The sequence below is a fragment of the Geotrypetes seraphini genome, chromosome 2 (assembly GCF_902459505.1).
Source record: "Geotrypetes seraphini chromosome 2, aGeoSer1.1, whole genome shotgun sequence".
Taxonomy (NCBI): Eukaryota; Metazoa; Chordata; class Amphibia; order Gymnophiona; family Dermophiidae; genus Geotrypetes; species Geotrypetes seraphini.
Window position 1 is genome coordinate 289,804,820 of NC_047085.1, and position 20,669 is coordinate 289,825,488.

At 42.4% G+C, this 20,669-nt stretch overlaps 1 protein-coding gene and 1 long non-coding RNA gene across 2 annotated transcripts in view; one reads left to right on the plus strand and one right to left on the minus strand.

The window, feature by feature from the left end:
* LOC117353636 (sodium-dependent neutral amino acid transporter B(0)AT1-like) overlaps positions 1-20,669 on the minus strand; it is a 111,769-nt gene that overhangs the window by 84,366 nt on the left and 6,734 nt on the right. The window lies entirely within an intron of this gene.
* LOC117353637 lies at positions 8,182-15,522 on the plus strand. The gene is made up of 4 exons (XR_004537993.1): positions 8,182-8,280; positions 9,037-9,183; positions 9,281-9,400; positions 15,430-15,522. It is a non-coding gene; the product is annotated as an uncharacterized LOC117353637 (long non-coding RNA).

Consider the following 20,669-nt stretch of genomic DNA (forward strand, 5'->3'; position numbering starts at 1 on the left):
TGTTCTTGCGATGCATTCAGTGCATACCTTTACAATACAACACAGTACTTATATTCCGCCATTAAACATCTCAGCTCTATGTAGATTACAAATTTACTGAACGACAAGAGACATCCAGGAATTACTTAAAAATCATAAAAACCATTCATAAATTGGCGACCCATCAAATGCGTGCAGGACATTAGCGCGCTGACAATCCCACCCTGACATTTGCTTCGGACAAATGTGAGTTGCCCTTTTACTTCCTGTTTCTGTTCTTAGGGGGGTGTGGAGGGGGTTCACTGGTGCTCTGGTTCAGGGAGGTGTGGGAATACCCCCCACTACATTTATAACTCCCAGTTACAACTCCCTCTACCGCCCTATGCTTTCCCGTTTGCGATCTGAAGAGGGGTGTAGGGGGAACCCCCCCCCTACTATACACGCGCTCTCATTTGGGGGGGTATAATGCTTTGCCGTCAGCTCTACGCATGTGTGAGAGTCACTCTCACAGCGATTCATCAGTGGGATCAGATAGGGATTACGACGAACCTCTGCTCTAATCATTTGTATACATAATTTTTTGTGCATCAATAGCTCTTTTGGAATTAGCCAAAAATCAGATTGGAGTGGACCCGCACGGTCTTACCGACCCTGTTTAGTGCATTAAGCTCTAAGACAATTTCTCACTCCAAATTACCACAACAACCCCCATGCATGAAAAGGACCACTCACTAGATATGGTAACAGCAAACGATCCAAATCCATCATCCTTCATCATATGGTCACCACTAGCTTGCCCCCTGGAAAGGCGTCCAGCTGGGTAAGGAACTGTTTCCTATCATATGTTTGCTCCTTACCCCTCCAGAGAGACTTTCTGATTCCCTGCTTCAGGACTTCAAGATCGACAGGAAGCCCCGCCCCCAACATAGGGTCATCACCTGCACCATCCAAATCCTACAAGAGAGCTGTCCTGCAGAATCCTAGTACAGATATGATCCCTGGAAATACTTCCAACTGTGTCCATCCTTCTCTAATCCATGGTGACTTCAACATTCATGCTGATGACCCCTCCAACTCCTACACTTCCAGGTTTCTCACTCTAACATCCTTATTCAATCTCCAACTGTGATCCACCATCCTAAACACTAGAATGGCCACTGCCTTGACCTTGTCTTGACCTCCCACTGCTCTACCACCAATTTCTACACCTTAACTCTTCCTCTCTCTGACCATCATCTGATAACATTCACAATTCATCTCCCCGGCCAATCATTACCAATATATTGAAGATCCTTCAGGCTATTGACCCTGGCATCCTCTCTACCACTGCCTCATCCCTCCTTAGAATTATTATGTTATACAGTACAAGTCTGTCAATGAAGCTGTCTTCTCCTATAACACCATTCTCTCCTCTCCTCTAGATACCCTTGCTCCTCCCATTTCATGTTCTATAATAAGGCATGCCAAACCCCAGTCCTGGCGGACCTCCAATATCCTCTACATGCACTCCTATGCCTGATCTGCTGAATGTCTTTGGTTTAAATCCTGCATACATGCTGATTTCATACACTTCGAATTCCTGCTGATATCCTTCCAGTCTGCCCTCTGTGAGTGACCCTCAGTAGCTGACCTCTTTTAATGTCACTTGCCAAACAAAAATATTATGCTCATTTAACTACCTCTCTTAGCTTCAACCCTCACCTTCTCTGCCACACTAAACTCTCTACTCAATGTGCCCTCACCTCCAATCGCCCCTTCATTTCCTCCCCAGACTATGGCTGAGTTCTTCTATGACAAGGTTTACAAGAATCATCTTGAGTTCTCAAACAGATCACTTTCCCCCACCTTCCACCCTCCACCCCCATCTCTCCTTTCTGCCAACCTTCCCTCAACCCATGCCACCAGAGGAAATTGCACATCTTCCATCCTCCTCCAAACCTGCTCCTCTGATCCAATTCCCTCCAGTTTGTCACATCCTCAGCCTATCACTCTCCACTATAATTGTTCCTGATGTCGTCAAACATGCCTTAGTTACACCTCTCCTCATAAACCCCTCGCTAGACCATGCATGCCCCTCTAACTATTGCCCCATCTTCCTTCTCCCCTTCTTATCCAAGCTACTTGAATGTGCTGTTTATCGCTGTCGCCTGGAGTTACTTTCACCTCAAGCTATTCTTGACCCATTTCAATCAGGCTTTTGCCCACTGTATTACAGTGAATCTGCCCTTGCTAAAGACTCCAATGAGCTGTTCCTGGCCAGATCCAAAGACTTCTACTCTATTCTCATCCTTCTCCATCTATCCGCTGCTTTCAACACTGTTGATCACTACCTACTCCTCTATTCACTTTCCTAACTGGGATTCCAGGGCTCTATCCTCTCCTGGTTTTCTTCTCATCTCTCCCATTGCACTTTCAGTGCATGAAATAATGAATCCTCCTCCATTGCTATCCCACTATCAGTCAGTATACCTCAAGGCTCTGTGTTGGGACCTCTCCTTTTATCCATCTATATCCACTCCCTTGATGCACTGATCTACTCTCATGGTTTTTAGTATTACCTCCATGCTGACCCTCCCATATCTACCTCTCTACATTTATTTATTTATTTAGTTAGTTTTCTATACCATTCTCCTAAGGCAGCTCAGAATGGTTTACATTAATTTATTCAGGTACTCAAGCATTTTTCCCTATCTGTCCCAGTGGGCTCACAATCTACCTAATGTACCTGGGGCAGTGGAGGGATTAAGTGACTTGCCCAGGGTCACAAGAAGCAGCATGGGTTTGAACCCACAACCCCAGAGTGCTGAGCCTGTAGCTTTTAACCACTGCGCCACACACTCCCACGCCACACACTCCTAAACGCCACATGCCACACACTCCTACATCAGATATCTCTACAGCAATCCAGGCCCGAGTCTCAGCCTGCCTGTCTGACATTGCCACCTGGATATCTCACCGCTATCTAAAATTGAATATGATAAAGACTGAATTCCTTATCTTTCCACCTAAACCCACCTCTCCCTTCCCCCATCCTCTACTTCTGTGGACAACGCTCTCCTCCTCCCTATCTTGTTAGCTCGCAACCTTGGGGTCATCTCTTTTGACTCCTCTCTCTCCTCCACTCAGATCCAACATACTGCTAAGGCCTATCGATTCTTCCTCTATAAATTTACCAAAATCTGACCTCTCATTTCCAAGTACACTACCAAAACCCTTATCCTCACTCTCATCACCTCTCACTTATATTACTGCAACTTGCTTCTCTCAAGTTAAACAGCATATATGCAAATATTTCTCAGATATGGCTGGGGAGGGTAAACTGGATCTAAGAAAATTATTCAAAATGATAACAAAACTAACAGACTGCTCCTCTATAAATACAGCAAATGTAGATCCCTTCATACACCCACATACCCACCCAACACACTAGCATTATACTTCTCAAACATGATAAAAAAGCCATATTTAAAATATTTGGTAATACTTCTGACATTCTTTTAGAAACATAGAAACATGGTGAGAAATAAATGCCAAATGGCCAGTCTACCCATCCACAGCATCCACTATTTCCATCGCTCCCTAAGAGAACCCACATGCCAGTCCCACACCTTCTTGAACTCAGATACAGTCTGTCTCCACCACTTCTACAAATCTACCATTCTTTCTATAAAAAAGTATTTCCTTAGATTGCTCTAGAGCCTATCACCTCTTAACTTCATCCTATGCCCTCAAATGAAAGAGATTCAACTTATGCACATTTAAGCCATGTAGGTATTTAAACATCTCTATCATATGTAATGTAATGTAATTTATTTCTTATATACCGCTAAACTCCGTTAGGATTCTAAGCGGTTTACAGAAAAATAGACAATAGGGTGCATTAAAATTATAAGTAAAATAGGTACTTAGAAATTCCCTTACTGTCCCGAAGGCTCACAATCTAACTAAAGTATCTGGAAAAATGACAATTAGTAGAGTAATGAAGAAATAAAATAGAGATAAATGAGAAAATATAAGAAAATAAACATTCTAATAAGACTACAATGATCTAAAGGACTTTGAAAGGTTGAAAAAAAAAATAGGGGAGATAGGGATAGATGCAGAAGGGAGGAACCGTTAAACAATAGAATTCTGGGGAAATTTAAATGAAATTTGAATGATAAAATAAAACAAAATAAGTGGTAAAACAATAAGTGAGATTAAAAAATATATCATAAACTAAAAAGAATTGAAAATAAAATCAAAACAGTCAAAACTGAAGTCCAGCTTGAACAGGCCCCCGAGCCAACCGTTGGTCCGATAGCCGGACTGCAGCCCTCATCCGTCGGCTCTCCCCTGCTGGAACGGGGGAGGAGCGAAGACAGTGTCGGGTGCCCCGCTGGAACGGGCCCTCAAGCCGACCGTTGGTCCGATGGCCGGACTGCAGCCCTCCTCTGTTGGCTCTCCCCTGCTGGCATGGGGGAGGAGCGAAGACAGTGTTGGGTGCCCCGCTGGAATGGGCCCTCAAGCCGACCGTTGGTCTGATGGCCGGACTGCAGCCCTCCTCTGTTGGCTCTCCCCTGCTGGCATGGGGGAGGAGCGAAGACAGTGTCGGGTGCCCCGCTGGAACGGGCCCCCGAGCCGACCGTTGGACCAATCATATCTCCCCTCTCCCATCTTTCCTACAAAGTATGTATATTGAGATCTTTAAGTCTATCCCCAAAGGTCTTATAACAAAGACCAACAACCATTTTATTGGCCTACTTCCAAAAATAGTATAATTGGTATACCAATGGACAGAATATGGACAGCATTTAATACTGTTACAATGACTGAAGTAAGAATACTAGTGAATAGATTATCCAGAACCAGATGCCAGCTTGATTTATACTCATCTTACCTGTACTGCAAGATGTCAGAAGTACTGAACTGGTTAACTCCACACTACAACAAGGATGGTTTTCACCCATCCCAAAAGGCGAGAACTTAGACCTAGCACAACCAACAAGCTTTAGACCAGTAGCAAGCATACCCTTACTGACAAAGCTGATAGCATTCCCGGTTGAAAGACTATATTTACATGCTGGAACCTACTATTACCCTCTCAATATGGATACAGAATCTCAGAGCAGAGAGACTTGCCTGGTAGATCTGGTGGCTAGAGTAAGAACAATGGGAAGACAAATGCTGCTATTACAATTCAATGTCTCTGCAGCATTTGACACAGTAAACCATTTCTTGCTACGAAACAGCTTCAGATGGTCACCCAGACAGCTGAGCAGAGCAGAAGGGTACTCTAGAAGGTACTATTTAAAAGTCCCAGGTACACATGTCACTAAAATCTGCTTATATTGTATAGTGAGCCCTCCAAAAGCCTACTGTACCTACTGTACCTACATAAAGATGACACCTGCAGTCAGTCATAAGGGCTATTGTTGTGGTGTACAGGTGGGTACAGTAAGTTTTGGGTGGGTTTTGGAGGGCTTACCATACAATATAAGCAGGTTATAGTGATGTATTCCTGGGACTTTTAAATATGACATTCATTGCAGTACCCTGCTGCCAATTAAGATTTTTAAATAATTAAGTTAGGTGCTTAGATTGGCTGAGCATGCTGATCTAGGCAGCTAAGTTTAGGCGTCTTTTATAGAATCTGGGCCTGACTGTGTAAGTTTAGCAGGCAAAATCAGACCGCATAAATAGCAGCAAGCCTTTATTGACCCACTATTAACTTAATCAGCCAGTGCTGAATATTTGCTTAGCCAGTTAAGCTAATGCCAGCCACCCTCCATCCCCCACCTCCAGATTTTCAATGCCTGTCACTGGAAATGGCCTGGCATTGAATATTTGGTGTCAGCACCAACTGCAATATTTATGCAGGCTGTCTCCTGTCAGCTGAATATCTGTATGAATATGAGGGGAAAATATTGCAGTAAATGAACCTTGGGTTGCTCTAATCATTAACTAAAACCCAAGGTTTATTTTCTGACTTATTTTCTCCTCACATTCATGCAGGCAAGCAAGTCCTAGTCTTCTTGATCAGACAAAAATCATTTTTTGTTGATTTTTTATGACTTTCAGAATGGATAAAAAACATCTCTTTAGAGAGTGGAAGTAGTACCTTTCTGAAATTGCTAAAAAAAATTAAAATTGCTGCTTTAAAATGCTAAGAAATCTTTTGCATTCCAGAGGCCATCTTGTATGTTCCAACAGCACAATTCTAATGTTATTTAGGACTAGAATACATTGGGAAATAGTCTGAATCTTGCACTTCCTGAAAAGAAGCCTCCTCAAAGAAATAAAACTTGTCAGAAACCTGATTATCCCCCTCTTTTACGAATGCATAGTGTGGAATTTAGCACCAGCAGTGGTAGTAACTGCTCTGACACTCAGAGGAATTCTATGTGTGTCAAAGCAGTTACCGCCGCTGCCAGTGCTAAAACCCGCGCTATGCATTCGTAAAAGAGAGGGTATAAATTTCAAAAGAAGCCAAATTAAAACAATACCAAAAGATTAAACTACTTATTTCTTTTAAAATGTTCTGCTTCCTGGAGTACATAGAAATCAGTTCTACACAAATAAATATGTATAAATGCAACTAAATTACTGTAAAAGCTAGTAGAAAGCAAGTTCATTGCTCACTTACTGACCAGAGCATGAGGTAGTGGGTGAATAGCATATATTCCAGATTCAAATCTAGCTCTTACATAACATAAGAATAGCCATACTGGGTCAGACCAATGGTCCATCTAGCCCACAATCTTGTTTCCAGCAGTGGTGAATCCAGGTCAAACTACCTGGCAGAAATCCAAATAGTAGTAACATTCCATGCTACCAACCCAGTGCAAGCAGTGGCTGCCCCATGTCAGTCTCAATAGCAGACTATGGACTTTTCCTCCAGGAACTTATCTAAATTATTTTAGAGTTTAATTATTCATCGAGTATAAAAATATTTCCTCCTATTTGTTTTAAAATTATTCTCAAGTAATTTCATTGAGTGTTCCCTGGATTTTGTACTTTTGGAAAGGATGAAAAATCAATTCACTCTTACACCACTCAGGATTTTGTAGACCTCAATCATATTCCCCCTTAACCATATCTTATCCAAGCTGAAGATCCCCAATTCTTTAGTCTTTTCTTGTATGAGAGGAGCTCCATCCCCTTTATCATTTTGGTTACTTTTCTTTGAACCTCTTCTAATTCCATTATATCTTTTTTAGATATAGCGACCAAAACTGTACATAATACTATGGAGTGATTTAGATGCATAAGAACATAAGAATTGTTATTGCTGGGTCAGACCAGTAGTCCATCCTGCCTAACAGTCCTCTCAAAGGGCAGCCCTCAGGTCAAAGACCAGTGCTCTAAATGTGTCCAGCCTCATCTGCGTACGTTCCAATTTAGCAGGAACTTGTCCAACTTTGTCTTGAATCCCTGGAGGGTGTTTTCCCTTATAACAGACTCCAGAAGAGCGTTCCAGTTGTCTGCCACTCTCTGGGTGAAGAAGAACTTCCTTACGTTTGTACAGAATCTATCCCCTTTCAGCTTTAGAGAGTGCCCTCTCGTTCTTCCTACCTTGGAGAGAGTGAACAATCTGTCTTTACTAAGTCTATTCCCTTCAGTATCTTGAACATTTCGATTATGTCCCCTCTCAGTCTCCTCTTTTCAAGGGAGAAGAAGCCCAGTTTCTCCAATCTCTCACTGTACGGCAACTCCTCCAGCCCCTTAACCATTTTAGTCGCTTTTTTCTGGACCTTATCGTTTTTATTTAACATCCCTTTCCTAATAATTCCTAGCATTCTGTTTTCTTTTTTGGCCACAGCAACACACTGGGCAGATTTCAGCTGTGACAGGGAGAGTCTTGTCATGCTGGAAGAAACCCTGCAGTGCTCTAAAACTATTCCTAAACCTATCCCTAAGAGCAGGCAGGTTAGGGAAATTGCCCTGCAGAATTTATCCCCAGTGAAAGGTAACCCAAAAGTGACCTGATTATACTTGCCTAGTTCTAGTGTATGGAATGCTAAAGGCAATGAACTACAGGTACCAGCATGCACCAGGCAGGGGATAGCAAAACCCACAAAGGGATTATATCCTGCAATCAGCTCTGCTGGGGGCAGGGTTAGTGAGCAGGAAAGCTATCCAAGCTCATTAGCAAAGTACCACAGGTGTTTTGAGAGGCAATCAGCCACAAGCTAGAGAAAAGGGTGTGGTCTCTAGACCAATGAGGCAGCCACAAACTAACAGCATTCCTGAATCCTTGAGGAGAAGCAGACCTGTGCAAGTCTGGATTCAGAAGGCAGAGACCAGCATCCCCCAAAACAAGTAGGTAGAAAACCTCAGACCTGAAGCCTCTAATCTTTCTTCTGAAGGTACTAAATATGAGATGGAAATGTCAGTAGAGGATATTGAAATGGAGCCTGAGGAATTAGGCATGTTTGAAGGCATGGTCACAGAGTGAAGTTTGAGGTAAATAAAAGCTGTCTCTGATAATGTGGTGTTGCCTTGCAGAACAAGGTAACAAATAAGAGTTATTATAGTTGTTTTTTGTCTTAATTTTTGTTTATTTCCATACACATCTAGGACACGGTGGGAGGAGGAAGGGCTTTCTCTTTGGTTTATTCTTTGATTAAATGTGTTGGAAGGGAAGGATATTTTTCTTCTGCATTGTTATTGATTGAGTATAAGTGCTATTTTGATGATTAAATGTCTGTATAATTTCTGGCACTTTGTATTAGTTTTGAAAACTTAATAAAGGATTTTTTTTTTTTTTTTTTTTTTTAAAGAGTTACTGCTTCTGACTTACTAAGTGTAACAGAAGATTTAAGAAGCCTATGCTTTGGGTGAGATAGTTAATTACACCCTGAGAATTGCTCCAGAGGCAAGCTGTTTAAAGTTGCCATATTTTGTTCTTGAACTGTAAAGTGAATAAGCATGGTGGGCTAACAGGCTGTTAGCCACCAATGAGAGGGTTTTTTTTTGTTGTATGTTTGAATTGCACTACAGTATAAAGCCAGAAAATAAAGTCATCTTAAAATTCACACTAAACATCTGTACTGGACCTTTTTTATTTTGATGCAGACACCCCTCTACCCTCCATGCCTCATTCAACTGATCAGCTGAGGCTTGGATGACCCAAGTCATGGATCGGGCTACTCCAGTCCAGGTCTTACCTGGTCATACAGTGTAGTGTCTACAACAGGGGAATCCAACCTCAGCCCTCATCAGGTTAGGTTTTTCAGAACTTCCCAAGTGAACATGCATGAGATTTTTGCATACAATGGAAGTAGTGCATGCAAATAGAACTCATGCAAATTTATTGTAGACATCCTGAAAATGCGACTGGATTGCAGACCTCTAGGACCGATGTTGAACAACCCTGGTCTACAATGACACACATATCTTTTTCTTGGGTGCTGACTCCTAAAGTGGACCCTAGCATCAGGTAACTATGATTTGGATTATTCTTCCCAATATGCATTTGTCCACATTAAATTTAATCTGCCATTTGGATGCCCAGTCTTCCAATTTCTTAAGGCAGTGATTCTTAAACCTGTCCTGAGGAAACCCCTCCCCCCCCCCCAGCCAGTCAGGTTTTCAAGATATCCCTAATGAATATGCATGAGAGAAATTTACATGCCTACTACCTACTTTATTGGCAAATTTCACTCATGCATATTCATTAGGGATATCTTGAAAACCCAACTGGCTGAAGGTCCCCAAGGACAGGTTTAAGAACCATTTTCCTAAGGTCTTCCTGCAATTTTTCACAATTCTCATGTTTTTACATCTTTGAATAGTTTTGTGTCATCTGCAAATTTAATCACCTCATTTGTCATTCTAATTTCCAGATAATTTATAAATATGGTAAATAGCACCGCTCCCAGTACAGATCCCTACAACACTCTACTTTTTACCCTCCTCCATTAAGAGAAATGTCCATTTAACCCTACCTGTGTTTTTTTGTCCAATAACCACACCTCAGAATGGAGTGGATACCGCACCATTCACAGAAGAAAGTGTTTATGAACAATTTGCAAAAATGAAACTGGGCCTCTTCTCCCTTGAAAAGAGGAGACTGAGAAGGGAAATGATCGAAACATTCAAAAATATAATGAAGGGAATAGACTTAGTAGATAAAGACAAATTGTTCACATTCTCCAAGGTAGAGAGAACAAGAGAGCACTCAAGTTAAAAGGGGATAGATTCCGTACAAACGTAAGGAAGTTCTTTACTCAGAGTGGTAGAAAACTGGAACGCTCTTCTGGAGGCTGTTATAGGGGAAAAACCCTCCAGGGATTCAAGACAAGTTCCTGCTGAACCAGAATGTACACAGGTAAGGCTAGTCTCAGTTAGGGCACTGGCCTTTGACCTAAGGGCCACCCTGTGAGCGGACTGCTGGGCATGATAGACCACTGGTCTGACCCAGCAGTGGCAAGTCTTATGTTCTTATGACAAAGCTATGGGACCAGACGGGATCCATCCCAGGATATTGAGGGAGCTCCGAGAGGTTCGGGCGGGTCCTTTTTAATTTATTTGTTCAATAAATCTTTAGACGGGAGAGGTTCCACGGGACTGGAAAAGAGTGGATGTGTTTCCTTTTTCACAAAAGTGGTCGCAGAGATGGAATGGGAAACTACAGGCCGGTAAGCCTCGCTGAAGGAAAGGATAGTGAAATTCTTAAAAAGTAATGGATTACAAGATCCAAGGCAACATGGGTTTACCAAAGGTAAATTGTGCCAAACAAATCTGATTTGAATTCTTTGACTGGGTGACCAGAGAATTGGATCAAGGATATGCGCTAGATGTAATTTATTTAGATTTCAGCAAAGCCTTTGACACTGTTCCTGATAGGATGGTCTTGAATAAACTCTATGCGCTGAAGTTAGGGCCCAAAGTGGTGAACTGGATCAGAAACTGGTTGATGGAGAGACACCAGAGGGTGGATGTTAATGGAATTTGCTCGAAGGAGGGAAAGGTGACTAGTGGACTGCCTCAGGGATTGGTATTGGGACCAAGATTTGTAACAGAGTGGACACCCCAGAGAGAGAGTGGAAAACATGATATTCTGTACGAAAAACATGATTTTTACTAACAAGCCACACGTCACACATGAGTACCTAGGAAAAGGCAGCATCTTACATAGTGCAGTGAACAGTACATCAATACACCCATTGTAAAACTAGATAAGCCAGACTAGTACAGATCAATCCTAACAGAAAACCATGTCTTTCGAACACACAGAACTCAGAAAACACCTTCGCCTAGTATGGAATGTCATCACAAACTAACCCCTCCCCCTTTTACAAAACTGTAGTGTGGATTTTAGCCACGGTGGTAACAGCTCTGACGCTCATAGAATTCTGAGTATCAGAGTTGCAACCACCACAGCTGGTGCTAAAAAACGCTCCACAGTTTTGTAAAAGGGGGGATAAAATAGAAATACATAGACAAAGGTTAAATTGAACCAGCTAGAAGCTGGACTCTGCATAAAATGCAACACCACAGAAACAGTGACACATCTCCTAAAGCAATAAAATAAAAAGATAATTTTTGTTCTACCTTTTGTCTTCTCTGGTTTCTGCTTTCCTCATCTTCTTGTTACTCTCTTCCTTCCGTCCACTGTCTGCCGTCTCTACCCCTCCCTATATGGCATCTTCTCTCCTTCTATGCCCCTTCCAGAAACTATGCCTCCCCCTTCCATCTCTCCTTCCCCCCCCTATTGGTCTGGCATCTCTCTCCTCTCCTCCCTCATTTTCCTTTTCAATTTATTTTCTGCATCCATCTAGATTATGTTCTTACTACCCTCTCATCAATTTCCTTTTTTGCTGTCTACCTACAGCTCGCCACCTCTTTCCCTCACCCCCTCCAGTATTTCCCTAACTCAAACCTTTTCCCCCATCATCTGCCCTCTTCTCTCTCCTCACTTCCATCATCTGCCCCTTCTCTCCATCCACCACAGGCCCATCTTTCTCCCTTCCTCACCTTTCCAATTTTGGCAACAAGATCTGCAGCTCCCCCCCCCCCCCCACGGCGATGACACTTAAGATCGGCAACGGGCCTCCTTCTACCCCTACCTCCTTCTACCCCAACAGAACTTCAGATCAGCATTGCGGTGCTCAGTCAAAAGCGGAAACAGGAAGTTGAGTCAGAGGAAAGTTTTTGACGTGAGCACTAGAGAATGGCACGGGGAAAAAAATCTGTCCCCGTCACTGCACTGTCCCCGCAGCATCCATACAAGCCTCAGTACTGCAATATTTAGCTTATTCCTTCCTTATAAATCAAAGTTCTGGCTGCTGAACTGGAGAAAGATGTTCAGCTGGCAGGGCTTTGTTTATAAATTTTTATCAACACAACTAATATACTACTTTATCCTGAAGCAAAAACAAAGAAAAAAAAATAGAATTTTTTTTTCTACCTTTTGTTGTCTGGTTTCTGCTTTCCTTATGTTCTCATTCAATTCCTTCCTTCCATCCACTCTCTCTCTTCTCTCTGCGTCTTCCATTTGCTCTGTTACTGTGCCTCTCCCTTGCTCCCCCCATAGTCTGGCATCTCTGTCTTCTTCCCTGCCAGTGTCTTTTCCCCATTTCCCTTCAGCGTCCTTCTTCCCCATGTGCTTTCAGTGTCTTTTCCTCTCTACTCCACCTTTCCTCCCTTTCTCCCCCCGACCGACCGACAACAGGCCTGGCCCGACAAACCTCCCTGCCCTGTGGCCGCGACTCTAAATTACCTTCTTACAGCAGCTGAGCGTTGTAGTTGCATATGGCTGCCGTAAAGGTCGTCTCTGATGCAACTTCCGGTTGCGTCAGATGACCTTTACGGCAGCCACACACAGCTTCAATACTCCAGCTGCTGTAAGAAGGTAATTTAGAGTCGCGGCCACAGGGCAGGGAGGTTTGTCAGGCCGGACCTGTTGTCGGTCGGTTGGACGAGCAAAAGCACCACGAAGGTAAGGGGACCTGGCTGGCTATGCGCCCCCCCCCCCTTGGTACGCCACTGGGTACAGGGGAGATATGATACAGACATTTAAATACTTGAAAAGTATTAATATAGAACCAAATCTTTTCCAGAGAAGAGAAAATGCTAAAACTAGAGAGCATAACTTGAGGTTGCAGGGAAGAAGAGTTAGGAGTAATGTTAGGAAATTCTTTTTCATGGAGAGGGTGGTGGATGGCTTGAATGCTCTCCCAAGGGAGGTTGTGGAGAGAAAAACAGTGATGGAATTCAAAAAAGCTTGGGATAAACACAAAGGATCTCTACTTAGAAAACAAACAAATGATAAATTAAAGAACTAAGGCCGGTTTTGGGACAAATTTGTACAGTTTGTGTCCCATATGTAGTAATTCGGTTTAGAATGGGCTGGGGATTCAACTAACTTGGAATTCAACTATTAGAGCATGAGGACGCTACTGGCCAGACTTTACAGTAGATATCCTGCAAACAACAGTATGATTGGATAAGCAGGAGTGAGCTTGGATGGCAATTTCAGCAGTTGGAACCTAGGACATTACCAGGTGGACTCTAGTTTATGGCCCAGATTTAATCATGTATTTCCAATGAGAATAATTAATGGGCAGACTGGAAAGACCGTTCAGGTGTTCATCTGCTGTCATTTATTATTCCTAATCTACAACTGAATATTGCCTCCTATTCCTTGACTCTTTAATTTTCTCAGGAGTCTCTTATGAGGAACTTTGTCAAATGTTTTCTGAAAATCTAGATACACTGTTAGAGGGTAGGCAATTCTGGTCCTTGAGAGCTGGAGCCAGGTCAGGTTTTCAGGATATCCACAATGAATATGTATGAGATGGATTTGCATGCACTCTCTCCTTGAGATTCAAATCTATCTCATGCATATTTATTGTGGATATCCTTTGCCAACATCTCACCTTTATCCACCTATTTATTTACATATTCAAAGAAGTCAAGCAATTTTGTGAGGCAAGACCTCCCTTGGTTGAACCCTTGCTGACTCTGTCCCATTAAATCATGTTTGTGCATGTGTTCTATAATTTTATTCTTTATTATAGTTTCCACTATTTTGCCAGGCACTGAAGTCAGGCTTTCTAGTTATAATTCCCTGGATCACTCTGGAACCCTTTTTAAAACTTGGCATTAAATTGGCCACTCCCCAATCTTCAGGTACTTCAGACAGTTTTAATGACGGGTTACAAATCATTAACAGCTGATCAACAATTTCATGTTCGAGTTCTTTCAGTACCCTGGGATGCATACCATCTGTCCAGGTGATTTATCACTCTTTAACTTGTCCATTTGGCTTAGTACATCTTTCAGGTACACAGATTTCTTTTAGGTCCTCCGCATCATCATCTTGGTTCATTCCATTAGGGATTATAATCGTAAACTGAAAAATTAATCTTTGTTTAATTCTCAGCAGGATCTTATCTATGTCTTCTTCTCTCCATGGTGTCTATGGTTTGTTCGAGCACACAAAAATCTAAAATCCTCAAAAAATGATTAAACTGAACAGAGTGTTCGACCAAAGGTTTTGCTAAATGTTGTTGTTTTTTTTAATTGGCTATGATGTTCAATGAGTCATTTACTGAGTATTCTTTTGGTTTTACCAATATACATCCAGGCACAGGAGCATAATGCTGCATAAATCACTCCCTCAGTTTTGCAATTAGAGAAGTGTCTCAAATAATACAGCATCTTTGTGGCTGGATATACTATGGTTTTGATGGTTGCATTAACTAAGCAAACTGAACAGTATCTGCAGGGATAATGTCCTATGTACAATAGCAGGTGCATTAAGATAACACAGATGGTAAAATGCTAAGGTCTTTTAATGTTTTGCCTCTGCTATATGCCTCTTTAATAGCTAGAATAAAAGAGTACAGCAAAATGTGTAACTCAGAAAAAAAACAGCCCTAAATTGGCCACTGTGGAAACAAGATACTGGGCTAGATTGACCATTTGTCTGTCCCAGTATAGCTATTCTTATGTTCTTATAAGTGAATTGTGCTGGAAGGATGGAGGAGGGAGAGTTCGCCAAGAGGAGGAAGAGAAAGAAGAGAGGGAGAAAATGTGCTGAGATGGGAGAGAGATAAGGGAAGGTCTGATAAGGAGAATGGAAGATAAAGGAGGGAGAGAAGGTAAAGGAAAAAGAAAAAAGCAAGAGGGGAGGTGGTGTAAGTAAAGGGGAAGGGAGAGAGATGCAAGTAGAGGAAGAAGAGCTGAGAGAAAGATGAGGAGGAGAGATGAGTAGAAGGGGCAGAAATAAAGAGAAGGAAAGGGTAGTGTAGAGGGGAAAAGCAAGGAATGAAGGGTGGAGGAAGAGTTGAGGTAAAGAGTTGAAGGATAAGGAAATTACGGAGAAGTAGGGAGGCACAGAAAAAGGATGTATATGAGAGATCAGGAAGGGAGTGAGAGAATGGAGGAAAATTGGTGGGATAAACAAAAACAAGGAAAAAGTGAAAATGAAAGAAATATCCTCTCTTGCTTATGTTATAGGTTCCAGCAGGATGGAAAAATCTAAAATGCTGAAAGAATAAAATGGATAACAAAAGAAATGTTAAAAATCAGAGGTAAAGAAGAAACATGTAATAACGAAAAAGGAATAAGAAAATAAATATAAATTAAAAAATAAACAGGTTTTAAAACATTTTATGGTCACCTTCCTGCAGCTACACCTGAATTTGTGCCAAGGTTGAGACTGGTGAAGACAGGTCTGGCAGGAGTGGGTGGGAATAGAGATTGATAGTGTCTGTTTGGGGGGGAAAAGAAAGTCTACATTTTAGGGGATGGATGAGAGAGAAGGCTAATCAATGCCCAATAGAGTGGAGGCAAAAAAGGTCCCCACCACCATCACTAATCTGACCTCCCTGCCACTTGCCCCCTCCCCCCAAACAAAGAAGACAAACTATGCTTATGGGACTTATAGATTGAAATTCACTTCCCCAGTCACTACAAATTAAAACAGCTGAATACATATTAAAGCTGCATTAAAAACCTATTTGTTTTCATAAGCTTTTGAGGGAACTTAGGATATTTAACAATGGCACACAAGTGAGTTAGTAATTCTCCATTTACAATTTTTGTTTTTCCCCATCCCCTTCTCATCCTCCACTGTATTCTCTTGAGGAGTGTAGTATAGTGGTTAGAGCTACAGCTTCAGCACCTTGAGGTTATGGGTTCAAACTGCTCCCTGTGACCCTGGGCAAGTCACTCCACTGCCCCAGTTACATTAGATAGATTGTGAGTCCACCAGGACAGATAGGAAAAATGCTTGAAGTACCTATATGTAAAACCACTTTGTGGTTGTATAATCTGCGCCTACTGTTTAGTAAGGGCCTTAATGCCATGGTTATGCAATTCGATATGAGTTCTGCCTTTGATCTAGTAGACCACAGGAAACTGCTGCAATGCCTAGACGCCATTGGTATCGGGGACAAGGTGCTAAATTGGTTCCGTGGCTTCCTTATGTCTCGCACTTATCAAGTACGTTTTAATTATGAACTTTCAGATACCTGGAGCAATCCATCCAGTGTGCCACAAGGGTCTCCGCTATCTCCATTGCTCTTCAACGTCTACATGTCCTCATTAGGCACGCAGCTAACCCAGTTAGGGATAAAACTATTTAGTTATGCAGATGATTTTACGATCATCATCCCATTCGTTAATTCTAGCTCTGAAACTATTCCTAAAGCTTCAGAAGCCATAAACGTGATGGAGCACTGGATGACAACCTTTAGGCTCGAACAGAAAAGACAACTTTCTTCGTTGCTTCGCCACATTCGCTTGACACCAAATCACCACTATGTATCAATCTTAATTACCTTATCCAACCTACCATAAAGATACTAGGTGTAACTTTGGATCAGTGCCTAACCATGAGAAACAAGGTGGACTCTTTGATCAGAAAGGGATTTTTAATTCTCTGGAAACTCAGATCCATTAAAGCTTATTTCGATACAGCGGCATTCAGAACCCTAGTCCAATCCCTCGTACTGAGTCTACTTGACTACTGTAACATCGCCTATTTAGCAATTTCCCAAAAGAACATGCAGCGTTTACAATTGATGCAAAATGCAGCAGTCCAACTGATCTTTGGGCTGAGGAAGTTTGACCACGTGACGCCCTACTACCGGCAGCTGCATTGGCTGCCAATGGAGGCGCGCGTAAAGTTTAAATTTGCCTGCTTCTGCTTCAAAGCACTACACGGACTTGCCCCTAAATATATAACTGACCTTTTTGTCTTCTCAGCCAACAGACACAAGAGAAGCTCACATTCCAACTTCGTTTCCCCCCCAGTGAGAGGTTGTAAACTGAAAAAACACCATGAACATCTTCTCTCGCACCAAGCAGCATCATGGGGTAAAGACCTAGAACAATTGCTTTCGCCCACTACTTATGAGGAATTTAGGAAACGTCTGAAAACACACCTGTTCCTAAAGTATCTAGACAACTGATCCTCTCTTCTCTCTCCCCTCTATAGCAATTAACTTGTTCTATTGATCACTCTCTCCTCAAAAATGGATTTCCTGTCCTATTAACCCTCTTTCTTCCTCCCCTCTTAAAGTCAATCAATTTGTACCTTTGCTTAATCTTTGTAAACCGCATAGAACTTCACGGTATTGCGGTATATAAGCTGTTTTATTATTATTATTATTATAACTACAAAAGGAAGCATACAAGTCCCTTTCACACCCATTCATTATGTACAAAGATTTATCTATTTACTCCAGAAAATCACAATAGCTCTTTGCTTCCCTTCTGGGATTCTTATTATTTCACCCTTATCTAATTCTGGTTCTCTTGTGCATTCATTGCTCTACTGCTCTACTTCCCTTCTTCTCTTTCCCCCTCTGCTCTTATTTATGGTAACTTCTTCTGTATGTACTATTCCATAATTCAAAAACTCAGTTGTGAGACCTATGGGGCTGGTTGCATTGTGCCTAAATGTGTTCCATTATATCAGTTTATATCAAGAATGTTAATTCCGTACAATCCCACTCGCTCTTTAAGATCATCCTCCCAAAATTTATTAGTCATACCCTCTTTGAAAACAATAGGAACAAGAAGAGCAGATATGTTCTCTGCCAGGGGCCCACAATGGTGGAATTCTCTTCCACAATTTATTGCAATCGAAAGAGATTTACATTCTTTTAAAAAAAATCTTTGAAAACACACCTTTTTAAAGACGCTTTTAATTCTTAATATTTTTAATTTTTTCTTAGCATTTTAATTTTTAATCCAACCCTTTCCCTTATGTTTTTTTCCCTATTTGTTTTCCTAACTAAGACAAATGTAATCTTTTCCCTTTCTTTCCCTCCACCTCAAGTTTGTCCTGTCTTAAGCTAATGTTACTGAGTTTTAATATTGTATATCTATATTTTATGTTTTATATTGTACATCGCTTTGTAAACAGATTTAGTGATAAATCAAATGTAAATGAACCTTGATTATTAAACTAGTGTTTAAGCCCGTTACACTAACGGGTGCTAGAGTAGATGTCTGTCTCTTGTGTTTTGTTTTTATTTGTGTCTCTCTCTCTCCCTGGATTCTGTCTGTCATTCTTTGTGTCTGTGTCTCTCCCAGGTCCCCTGTCTGTGCGTCTTTCTTTCTGTCTGTCTCACTGGCCCCACTGCTTGCCAAAGCAGCCCCCTTTCACTCTCCCCCCATAGCAGCCCTCTTTTCCCTGTTGTGTAATGCCTGCCTGTTCCGTGGCCCCCTTCTATTCCTCCCCCCATGATTGCCCTCGGCACACCCCCTCCCCCCAAAGCAGCCCCCTTTCCCCTGTTGTGCAATGCCTGCCTGCTCCGTGGCCCCGTCTTTTCCTCCCCCCCATGATTGCTGTGTGCCCCTAGCACAACCATCCCCCCCCCCCAGAGCAGCTCTCTTTTTTTTTTTTTTTTCTCTCCCCCTGTTGTGCAATGCCTGCCTGCTTCGTGGCCTCCCATCTGTTCCTCCCCCCCAATTTCTGTCTGCCCCCAGCACACCCCTCCCCCCAGAGCAGCCCTCTTTCCTGCCTGCTCCATAGCACTTCTTTATCTCTTCCCCTCCCTCCATCCATCCATCCATCCATGGTTGCTGCCGCTGCTCCTGTTCCTGTTCAAAGCGGCCTGCTTAGGTTCGCGGCCGGCTGTAGCGAACCTCGCAGGCCACTCTTCATATGGTAGCATGTTCCCTCTGACGCGATCGCATCAGAGGGAATGTGCTCCATGTGGAGAGCGGCCTGCGAGGTTCACTACAGCCGGCCGCAAATCTCAGCAGGCCGCTTCAAACAGGAGCGGCAGCGGTTGGTGCAGGAGGGGGGACTCGTGGACCTGTTCCCTACCAGGCACTGCTCTGCACCCCCTTCATCTTGCCCTCTGGTGCGCCAAGCCGGCACATGCGCGTAAGCCGCTGGCCACAGACGGACACAGCACTTGTCAGCTACCCACATCCTCTTAAGTGTGCATGTGCGCTTGAGAGGATTATTATAGAAGATTGATACCTCAAATTCCTCCTTTGAGTCACATTAGGATGGTCTAACTGTAGCCATCTTGCTAACCAGGCACTATCTGAATATTGGCTGGTATCCAGTTAGCTTCCAGAAAGTGACTTCTGGGTGTTTGGTTCTCCTCTCCATTCCAATCTCCCTCCTTCCTTCCCTGAAGATGAAGCCTCCCATTCCCATCCTCATAGGCCCCCAGGTCTATCTGGAAGGTCCTTGGTGGTCTAGGGAGATCATGTAGGCAAGAGCGATACACACTCACGCCTGCCCATTGTGGGCCTAGGCAAAAAATAGTTGTGGTGGTGACCCCTAGTTAAGTCTCACAGTACTTGTGAAATGCAAGCTTCAGGAGGGAGAGATGGAGTTCAGAGAGATTGAGATACCCGTACTGTATATGCTTATATGGGTCCTGACTAGTATGTAGCAGGGCCCAGCTAGTATTTGGCTGAATATTTTCTGCTTATTGATGTTTTATTATAAATCACTGCTCTTTTTTTATTGTAGGTGGCATAGGCAGGGAACGCTTTGTTTGGGGGACCCAAAATATCCGCCCTGACCCCACCCTCATAATAATGATAGTATTAATTGTAAAACCATTTTTTTCCCATTCATTTTGTCATATATACACACACAATATAATCTTATTAACAATACATAATGGTTAAACACAAAATTAAACTACAGAAAGCACACTATGCTTCTCAACATTCATTCCTACCAGAACACCTAGCCTCGGTCACACATGCAGAACACAGATAATAACCTCTATGCAACCACAAGACCACAAACTAAAAGTACTAATATACACAAATGAAACCCTAAGATGCCAGACTCTACATGCATTATAACACCTGAGAAATAGAAAGAAATTAATTTCTTCCTGAACAGTGCAAAATATAGACAGCAGATATAAATTCTCAAAACTGACACATTTCAATCAGTAAATTGAAAATAAAATCATATTACCTACCTTTGTTGTCTGGTGATCTAATCATCTTTTCCCAATCTCTGGTTGCACTTCTTTCTGACTGTGTTCTTGTATTTTCCATGGCCTTCTTATCCATTTGCTGTTTTTCTCTCCTTCTTCACTTTCTGCCCTACATTTATTTTTGACGTTAACTTAACATTCAACTTTCTTACATTTTTCTGCCTTCTTCTCAAAATCTACTTTTCTATGTCTTCCTTTCCCATCTAAGAAACGCAGGGAAGGAGGCCGTAGCCGGCATTTCAGAGTCGGTGTTGAAGGCGACGTTGG